The 9,807-nt window shown below is 48.1% G+C and overlaps 1 pseudogene; it reads left to right on the plus strand.

The window, feature by feature from the left end:
* Positions 1-1,823: 1,823 nt before the first annotated feature.
* LOC142433713 (protein kinase C zeta type pseudogene) lies at positions 1,824-2,811 on the plus strand (annotated as a pseudogene).
* The last annotated feature ends 6,996 nt before the right edge of the window (positions 2,812-9,807 follow it).

Below are 9,807 nucleotides of genomic sequence, written 5' to 3' on the forward strand. Positions count from 1 at the left end.
AATGGAATCAAACATTTAATAGTGAATGTGAAGATGATGCAGGAACCAGGAAATGTTTCATTTTGTTGTACATAGGGCCACTATGAATCAGAACCAACTCAATAGTACCCAACAACAACACACCTTCAACTCCTAAGAGAGGTCTCCCTTGATCATCCCAATTAAGTAGCCCCCTACTCCATCACATCACTCATATGTTCTCCCTAGCACTTAATGTTATCTGAAATGAACTGTTTCCTTTACTGGTTTACTCCCTAGTTTTACGAGGGGTAACCCCCACCCACCCAATAAAGGAAAGAAGACGGAAAAAAAACTCTGCTGGTGTGTGGGGGACAGTGAATTTGGAGTTCATTCTGCCAGCTCAGACTGTTCATCAAGCTCTCTATTTAGAGGGTCTGAAAAGATTGCATAACAGTGTGCAACACAAAAGGCCTGATTTGTTGAAGATGGGGGAGCAGGGTGACTGGTTTTGTCATCACAATAATACACCTACTCATGGAGCAATCTCAGTGCACCAGTTTTTGGCAAAGAACATCATGCCTCTCTTGGTCCATGAATTTGATTCACCTGACCTCGCTCCATGTGACTTCTTTTTGTTTTTGGGAAAGAAGAAACAAGGATAGTGATTTGTTGATGCGAAAGAGAAGGGGAAAAAATGAGGGAGGTGCTGTCAGCCATCCAAACAGATGAGTTTGAAAAATGTTTCCAAGAATGGAATTGCAAATTTAACAAATGTATTAAGTGTAATGGGAAGTGCTTTAAAGGTGATATGTTTTTTAGTTTTTTAAAAATTAAACACATAAGTTTGATGAAATTTTTCCCCTTTTTGGGGGGTGGTAGGGGAGTACCCTCTGGTACATCTTCTCATCACTATAGTGTAAGCTCCATGAGAGCAACAATCTTGTTTGCTGGTAGGGGAGCCAGCCCCTAACAAATCATCACAGGCCCGGCAGGCACAATTGTACAGCAATAATAAATAAAGGTTATAGAAAAGTCATAGAGAATAAAAGAGATAGAAGAAAGAGTGAAATGACGGAGTCTGACATATTTCATGGTAGCATGCTCACCTCAGCCCCACTTGGTGGTTCACGTGAGGAGCTGGGCATTGCAGGGGCAAGTGAGAGAGGTTTGTTACCAACCAGGGCTTATATATCTTTTGGGGGAATGCAAAACCCCTAATTACAGGTAAAGACATACTTCATAGGAAGGGGTTGTGCTATAGACAATACAGTAATGAGAGGGACAATCTAGGAGTATATGCACAATAGGAAGAGGAGGGATGGGGGTACACATGTGACAAAACAGGAGGATCCTAAATTAATGATGGCGACTTAACCTTGATTGCCCTTGAGCTGGAGACTTGATTTAGCCTAAGCTATAAGGGGAAGTAATCCATTGTCCTTAACCGCAGGGAGTGAGCCCCACCTGTGGTGGGACTAGACAGTAGTCTGATGGCTGAATGCCTTTAGCGAGGACATCGCTAAGCATCTGACCTCCCACCATGGGCTGGCGAACAGCCTCTAACGTTTAGCATTTCCTTGGGGGAGACAAAGATGGGGGAGTCTTTTTATATCCCAGTTTGCTTCATTCTTGTGGAGTCTCTAGCATCTAGCATAGTGTTGGAGGTGCTTGTCTTGGCTGCCTAGTGATTCGATGACAGGAAAGCAGGAGTGGGCGGCTTTAAAGAGCTGAACTTTAGGGAATCGCTGATCCTCCGTCCATTGGCTGCTTGTGCCTGGGTCCACATGCCCCACACTCCTTTCTGCATTCTGCAGGGGCCACACCTTACCTGACCATGCCACCCTTCAGGTTTGTCTCCAGCCATGACCAGCACACCCGCGTGGCCCGAAGTGAGCTCATGACAGTCACCAGGAGTGCCATGCCTAGAAGGAGGGGCGCTAAGATGGATGGGAGCCACATCCGACTCTGCCTGAAAGTCAACTTCAGGAACTGGTCCATGATGACGCGGACATCGGCTGGGTACAGCTAGGGAAGCCTGTGTTTGAGCAAGCTTCCAGCACCCCCTCTCTGGTAGGCTTCCATTTCTGCTTCCAAACAAGTCATTTGTTTCTGGTCATGGAGTACGTCAACGGCCAGGACCTCGTGTTCCACAGGCAGTGGCAGCAGAAACTTGTAGAGGAGCATGCCATGTTCCTCGCGACCACTGAGATCTGCACCGCTTTGAACTCCCTGCATGAGAAGGGCATCATTTGCCAGGGACCTCAAGCTGGACAGCAGGTTCATAGACTCGGAGGAGCACATCAAGCTGACTGACTCTGCCATGTGCAAGGGAGGCCTGGCGCCAGGAGACACCAACAAGCACTTTCTGTTGGACCCTGGTGTGCACCGCCCACGAAATCCTGCGGGGAGAGGAGTACGGGTTCTGTGTGGGCTGGTGGGCACTCGGCGTGCTGATGTTCGAGATGGCTGTGTGGTCCCCCTTCGACATCATCACATCCGGATCTCCGCTCCCCGCCTCCCCTCTCCCCCTTCTGTCCATCAAAGTCTCCTAAGTCCTCAAAGGGTTTTAAAATAAAGACCCCCAAAGAGAGGCTCGGCTGCCGGCCCCAGACAGGATGCTCGGACAGCGTGTCTCACACCTTCTTCTGCAGCATGGACCTGGACCTACTGGAGAAGAAGCAGGTGCTCCCTCCAGTCCAGACGCAGATCACAGATGAATAGGGACTGAAGGCTTTGAGTTCTGAAGGCTTACTGTTCTCCACTAAGGGATCCACTGAGGGATCCTTGTGGCAGGCTGCGACCCCACCAGGAACACCCCGTGTGAGCGACCCTTTTAAACTTTATCTGTAACCACGGCATACGCAGGCCACGCTGGGCGCCAGGCTCGGCTCCGGGTGCAGCCAGGGAAAGACAGGCACCGCCACAGGCCTGAGAATGAACAATCCAGGCTTCTGGCCGCCAAGCCAGCTCCGTGCGAATGGCATGTGGCCCGGCCAGGGGTGCACTCGGCACAGCCGAGGCTGAGGGGCTAGCGCGAGGGCACAGGCTCTCCAGCCACCAGACTCACTCCAGCGCGCGGGAGTGTCTGGGGAATCAAGTGTACCTGTGATGTTGAGGCTTCCTCCGGATGCCCTTTTTGCCCCAGTGGCATGTGCCGGACCCCGGGGGGCCACCCCGGACGGCCAGCAGATAGGGGAGGAGGCTGGAGGCAGGTCCAGAGTTGGAAGTGCCTAAGGGGACAACAGGCGGTGGAGGATCGGGACAAACTGGGAACAGTTTCTAAGTCCCGGGAAGTTCCTGTTGTTAATATTTGACAAGTATTTTCGTGTGGCGCCTGTCACTCTCCTGAAGTCACCCTCCAGGGCTGGGCCCCATAAAGGGGACCCTAGGGCGTCTCCACCCGCGGCTGACCACAGCCCCAGCAGAGCAAACCGTGAGGACCAAGCTCGCCCCAAATACATGTCTGAAACCAAGAAGCAGAGCCTCCGTGAGGTCATGTGTGTGGTGTGGGGACGGAAGAGTGTTCAGAGGGGCCCAGAGGCTCCAGGTGGTGCAGACGGTGAAAGTGCCTAGCTGCAAACCCAGAGACAGAGATTCAAGTTCACCCAGAGGTGCCTCGGAATAAAGGCCTGGCGATCTATATCACCCCAAATAAGCCATGGAGTAAAGTTCTACTCTGACACATAAGCGACTCCCCACGCACCAGAGCTGGCTTAGTGGCACTGGGGATTTGGAGGCCCAGCTTAAGGCTAGACAGAAACTAGAGGCCCACAGGTACCCTGCTTTCCCGGCACTGTGGCCTGCCAAACACATGGTCACTCAGCTGGCTTCCTACCAGAAGAGTGTCTGAAAGAGGCAATTGCAGGTTTTCTAAAAACAAACAAGCAAACACCAACAAAAAACAAAAAAACCGGGGGAGGGGCTCTTCCCGTATTTGGAATTAGTTAAAATTCCTACCAGTTGTGACAGTTGTGACAGCTGCCATTAGAACCCCTTGCTCTCTGGGATGGTGCCACTTACTGTGTGCATGCTGGCTCCTTCAACCCAGAACCTGGCCCCTCAGAGATCTGTGCAGTGCGGCCGCATACTAGGCTGGGCCAACCCGGTGCTGCCGGGCTGCAGCGGCAGCGGTGTCACTGCGTGAACTCACCACATCTAGTGCTGAGCACAGCACCTCGGATTCACCAGGCCCCGTGGTGCTGGGACGGAGTGCCAAAATGCCAATGTGCCAGTTGCCCTGGCAGCACCGCACTGCCCCTCCCACACGCGCGCGTGCCTCAGCCTAAGGCCAGCTGGGGCAGCTTCTATCCACCAGGAGTGGTGTGAGGCAGCCAGCACGCTCCTCACCCACTCGGTGCCACAGCGGGGCCACTGGTGATACGCCACCACGGTGCCACAGCGGGGCCACTGGTGATACGCAGGGTCCCCGCCCAGCTGGTGGTCAGCAGACAGCCACCCTGGCAAGTCACACCAGAACATCTGGGACGCACGGAGGATGGACTGCCTGCCCCCCGGGAGTCACAGCGTGGGTCAGCCTGCAGCACGGGGACCGCGGACACTGGGCACAGATGTACGCGATACCCGGCCAGCTTCACTTACGGCCTTGCTGTACTGGCCAGTCAGCCGCGTGGTTGCTCTTGTATAAAATGTATGGAGAACACTCTGTTCATGACGAAGGGAAAGTCTTCATACATTGTGTTATAAATTATAAAGGCAGAGCCGTTAACTGCAGGTGTGATCTGAGGGGGACGTCACACTGCAGCGTGAATCTTTGAAACAGCTCCTGAGGTCTTCGGTGCTGTCCAGGGTGCAGGGCCCCACTGGGGTTTGTATGATGGTTGGCTGTCGCCAGGCAGCTTCCTCCCATGTGTGCAGCCCAGTCTCCATGGCCAAGGCCCTTCGTGTTCTTCACATCCATTAAAGACTTTCATGAAAACGAAATAAAACAAAAAGAACGGAACTTTGTTGTTGTTTTTATTTTCACAGTTATGGTTACTAAAAGTCCGAACCCAAGAATCAGCAACGCTGACTGTTGGAAGTCCTGGATGTTCCTTAGTTCTGTGGCAATCTTCACGGAGCATCTATTTCCCCTCACCCCACCCCTCCTGGATGCCTCTCTACTCTTTCATAATTCAGAAATAATCCAATTCGTAAATCCACTCACTCGGGTGTGATTTAATTAACATAAAAAGACAGCCTTACTGTAAAATCAGGTGCGTCCCCAGATAAGGGGGTTGGGATGCCAACCCACTTGCAGGGAACACAGTGCTCAATGAATACCTATTTGAATGGGCTAGATTATGGAGGGGATTAATGCAGCTGTGGGCCATGTATTATAACCACTTCAAGGAGGGCTTGAAGGGAAAACTGAGGCTTCAAAAGGAACGGGCAAAAGAAAGCATGCCCACGAAAGGAGGAGGAGACAAATGTGATGTTGCAGAAGGAAATCCCACTTTCTTCTCCAGAAGTAACTCATGTTAACAGATGGATGGATAGCCTTCCAAATCTTGTTCTTTATATTTACATTTCTTCACAAATGTTTACACTGCATGTCTATATAGTTTGGGTTTTACCAGAAATGAGTTCATAATACGTGTATTCCTCTATCGCTTGCTTTTAGAAGAAGTATAACAGCTTTATTGAGCTATAGTTCACATACCACATAATTTCACACATTTAAAATAGTTCAATGTCTTTTTTAAAAGCATATCAACATAGCTCAGTAACCACAACCACAATCAATTTTAGAATATTTTTATAACCCCCCCCAAAAAAACCCAACAAACCACCATGCTCTGTGTTAGTCTGGGTAGAGAAACAAATTCATAAACACGCATACATGTATAAGAAAAAATTTTATATAAAGGGTAATTGTACATTAGGAAAGCATCCCAACCCAGTCTAGTCCAAGCCCTTAAGTCTGATATTAGCCCATATGTCTGATACCAATCTATAAAGTTCTCTTAGGACTCACTAAACACATGCAATGATGCTGAATGCAACACGACCACTGGCCAGTGGGTAGAAAGTCTTTGAATCCAGTGGTGTTGTAAGCATCTCAGCACTGCCAAGGGTCTCCACGTGGCTTCTCCAACTTCCAGGGCTGCATCAGATCAGGGTAGGTCCATGTGGTTTATCCTCAGGTATGTCTCACAAGGAGTCAACAGAGAGAGAGGTGTCTCCTGCTGAGGTAGTTTATTGTGCCAACCTGGACTATAAACACATGTGGGATTAATTGAAGGGAGGAGAGACAAATGGCTCGATGAGCCTCGCCTTTTTTGGTCTCTTGCTCTTTAATCATCAGACCAGTGTGCATCTCCTTTCCTTGTTCTGTGCCTCAGTTTGCAAGCTACTCTACCTGTGGGACACCTAACCTGTGGACTGCGTCACTGTAATTTGAAATTCCTTCAAGACCTGCTTTGCCACACCACTGGAATTTATATCTCTTGAGCTGGGGACTGTCGAACCCTGTCACCTGGCTGACTGTTGGTGAAATGACTTGCGGTTTGCTGCCTGTGCCCGGATAGCCTGAATTGCTCTACAGAGGACTACTCTCTGGCGGGCCTCAAGACATGAAGACCTGACAGTGTCTCACAACTGTCTCACGGGGCTGAGTTGCACTGAGCCATTTGTACTGCTTTATAATTTAATTAACTTTATTTCTTATGTTATCTATCTGTCTGTATATAATTATTAGCATTCTGGTTTTGTTTCTCTAGAGAATCCTATCTAACACATTTGGTATCAGGAGTTCTTCTAGAGAAATAAAATCATAAATATGGGCTTCTTCAATTGGCTCTCCAGTCTGATTGGTCTTAAAAGCACTAATAAGGCTACTTATATGCCAAAAATCATGGATAAGTCTACTCTTCTTACTAATCCATGGTGTGAAATAGCAAAGCTAATATCTACAGTATCACCACCGATAGATGAGGTGCTGGTTAAAGGAGAGGCTATGATTGGTCATATCTTTGATATTTTCTAGGAGTATTGTCAGGATAAGTATAGGGAAGCTGGTTGGCTAGTCCTTCTTACAATGGAAAATGTGATTAAGGAGAGCGATGGTCTCAGGGCCTCAGAAGCATGCCTCAGGTGCCAAATAACAGATTTGAAAGCTTCTGTCTGTGCTACAAAGGAGAGCCTTCTCTCCTCTAGTAATAGAGGTGACATTGCTGAGAACCAGGTCCAGAGTCTCATTATGTGAGTGACTGATTTATAAGGTCAGCTGAATTGAAGATCTAGAGCAGTTTCTGATACCAAAGTGAGGCCATTGGTCTGAAAAAGTTGGAACCCTGACACAAAGGATGGGAACATGTGGGCTGATGTTCCAGAAGAGGAGAATATTGAGCCCCTAGAAACAATTGACCCACCCCAGTCAATAGATCCACCCCTCCCCGCTGAAGGTATTAATTCACTATCAATAAAACAACCCACCCCTGAGCAGATTAACCAAACTGTTCAAGTTGATATGCCAGATGGGGCTGCATCTGTAGCATTGCCTGAGGGAGATGCCTTACAAGATATTGTTGAGAGCACCCAGGAAACACCCTCACCACCCATTATTTCCGCTAGACATCTCACTAAAATTGTCTCAGAAAGCTCCTAAAGGTGAGGTTGAGATGATTACCCAAGAAGAAGCGAGCTATACTCACTAAGATCTGCTCGAGTTTTCAAATACGTATAAGCAGAAGCCTGGGGAATATCCCTGGGAATGTTTACTAAGGGTGTGGGATACTGGTGCACAAAATTTAATATTAGATCGGTCTGGGTTTCTGGATATGGGACCCCTAAGCACAGACTCTTCTTTCAATGTCTCTGTGAGAGAAGCTTAAAGAGGATCTAATTCTTTATTTGGTTGGTTCGCTAAAGCATGGACTGCCAGATGGCCTAGATTAGACCAAATGACCTCCATTGGTACACTGTAGAGTAGAGAAAGAGATCCAAAATCTTGGGGAAATTAGTATGTTGGAATGAATCTATCAGGATATTCCCATAGACCAAAAAAGGGGGTATCCTGAGGACATACGCTTTACCACAACCATAAGGAACAAGTTTGTGAAGTGGGCCCCAGCATCTCTGAAGACTCCTGTAATTGCTGTTTTATGTACACCAGGATTAACAGTGGACACTGCCCTAAGCGAACTCTGACATTTGCCCACAATCGAGCTGATTTGGCTCTGTGATGGAAGAGGGCAGGTGTCAGCACTGAATCAACAAAGGCATGGTGGACGTGGTTATAACAGACAACAAGGTTTCAAAGTAATCAAAGCAACCTGTCTTGTGTGGAATTATGGCATTGCCTACTTAGCCACGGTGTCCCTAGGAGTGAAGGAAACCTACTAAATATTTACGTGATCTATACAGGCAGAAGAATGCTACATCAGGTGAACAGCAGAATAGACAATCACGATCCCTCAGTCAATTCCCAGACCTGAGCCAGTTTACAGACCCACAACCCCTTGAATGAGGGAAAGGCCGGGTCCCTTTGAAGGAGGACACTGCTACATCACCGAAGCTCTATACTGTTAGTCCTTCTTCTAGCCTTTCCCAAAGGGACCTGTGGCCTTTCACAAGAGTGACAGGAAATAATCAAACTTTTCAGGGATTACTGAACACTGGCTCAGAACTGACACTAATTCCAGGAGACCCAAAGTGTTTCTAAGGCCCACCAGTCATTGTGGGGGCTTATGGAGATCAAGTTATCAATGGAGTTTTAGCTCAGGCACACCTCCCTGTGAGTCCACTGGGCTCCCGGACCCATCCTGCGGTTATTTCCCCAGTTTCAGAATCCATCATTGGATTAGACATACTTAGTAACTGGCAGAACCCCCATATTGGATCCCTGAAATGTGGAGTACGGGCTATCATGGTAGGAAAGGCCAAGTGGACACCATTAGAACTGTCATTGCCTAGGAAAATAGTAAACCAAAAGCAGTACCGCATTCCTGGAGGGATTGCAGAGACCAGTGCCACCACCCAAGACTTGAAAGGTGCAGGAGTGGTGATTCCTACGACTTCCCCATTTAAATAACCTATTTGGCCTATAAAGAAGACAAATGGATCCTGGAGAATGACTGTGGATTATCATAAACTTAACCAGGTGGTGACTCCAAATGCAGCTGCCATTCCAGATGTGATTTCATTGCGTGAGCAAGTCAATACTTCTCCTGGTACTTGGTATGCAGCTATTGATCTGGCCAATGCCTTCTTCTCAATACCAGTCTTAAAGGACCATCAGAAGCAGTTTGATTCAGCTGGCAAGAGCAATAAAACACTTTCACAACTCTCCCCCAGGGGTACTTCAACTCTTCTGCCCTGTGCCATAATTTACTCTGAAGGAACTTGATCGCCTGTCTATTCCACAAAATGTCACACTGGTCCATTATACTGATGACATTATGCTTTTTGGACCCACTAAGGAGGATGTATCAAAGACTCTAGATTCATTGGTACAACATATGTGTACAAGACTTTGGGAAATTTACCCAATGAAGATTCAGGCACTCTCCACCTCAGGAAAATTTCTAGGGGTCCAGTGGTGTGGGGCACGTTGAGATAGTCCTACTAAAGTGAAGAATAAGATATTGCATGCTCCCCTCCCCCACCAATGACTAAAAAGGAAGCACAACACTAACGGATATCTTCAGATGTTGGAGGCAACATATACCACACTTGGGTGTTCCACGAAAAGCCTCCAATTTTGAGTAGGGCCCAGAACAAGAAAAGGCGCTTCAACGGGTTCAGGCTGCCATGATAGCTGCTTTGCCACAGGGACCATATGATCCAGCTGACCCAATGGAGCTAGAGGTGTCAGTTAAAGATAAAGATGCAGTGTGGAGTCTTTTG

Source organism: Tenrec ecaudatus, chromosome X (genome assembly GCF_050624435.1).
Source record: "Tenrec ecaudatus isolate mTenEca1 chromosome X, mTenEca1.hap1, whole genome shotgun sequence".
Classification (NCBI taxonomy): domain Eukaryota; kingdom Metazoa; phylum Chordata; class Mammalia; order Afrosoricida; family Tenrecidae; genus Tenrec; species Tenrec ecaudatus.